Source organism: Oxyura jamaicensis, chromosome 3 (genome assembly GCF_011077185.1).
Source record: "Oxyura jamaicensis isolate SHBP4307 breed ruddy duck chromosome 3, BPBGC_Ojam_1.0, whole genome shotgun sequence".
Classification (NCBI taxonomy): Eukaryota; Metazoa; Chordata; class Aves; order Anseriformes; family Anatidae; genus Oxyura; species Oxyura jamaicensis.
Genome location: NC_048895.1, coordinates 67,272,283 through 67,273,219, shown reverse-complemented (window position 1 = coordinate 67,273,219; position 937 = coordinate 67,272,283).

Genomic DNA, 937 nt, shown 5'->3' with positions numbered 1-937 from the left:
TTTGAGCTCTGTTTGGTCCCTAGCTCTGGATGAACTTGCTTCTTTAAGGTAGGAAGAGCACTAAGTACAGGTGAGAGATTATTTAAAAAAAAAAAAAAAAAAAACAAACACAAACCTTTTTAATCTGAACAAAAATATTTTAATATCAGGACTAAGAACAAAGGTTTCGTAACTTCAGTAAATATAATATATATATATATATATATATATATATATATATATATATATGCCTAATACTCCTAATGCAGTGCAAACTAAAAAAAAAAAAAAAAGGCAGTTTCCACAATTTTACCCAAATGACTTAATCCTTTGACAGGTTTGGGACTTTGTAGCTTTTAGCCACAGGCTACAGAATATTTATGGTATTATTATACAGCCAGAGTAACACTGCAAATTTTGCATTTTTTTCTTTTACTGAAAAACATTCAGCAGGAAATGCCTCTGAAGTAAGAGGTTCTTGGGACATGTCCTATAACTCTCACTCTTTTAAAGTGTAATTTGTTATTAACCATTGCTGGCCAGGACTAGATGAGTGTCAAACTTCACATTATGCAGTTTTATTTTCCTCATTTGTCAACTTTTTGCCTGCGTGTGGATTATGTGCTTAACAAAAAAATCACACACAGGGTTAGGTATCTATATTTTATATATAAAAACAGAAGAAAATGAAATATTCTGAATTAGGTACAGAAGTCACTGAAATGCAGAAGAATATTTACAGGCTAATAAAAATATATTCAGCTTAGCCAGATATAATACATTTGTTGCGAAACGTTATACCTCCTAAAGGAATGAGAGTAATCATGTACCAATGTCTGGACACATGCAATGCTCGTATTTCATTTAATATAACTGTTGATTAACATATATTGAGATGGATACAAACCACCTCCATTGCCACAAATACACTTTTACAAAGGAAATACTACATATGGTC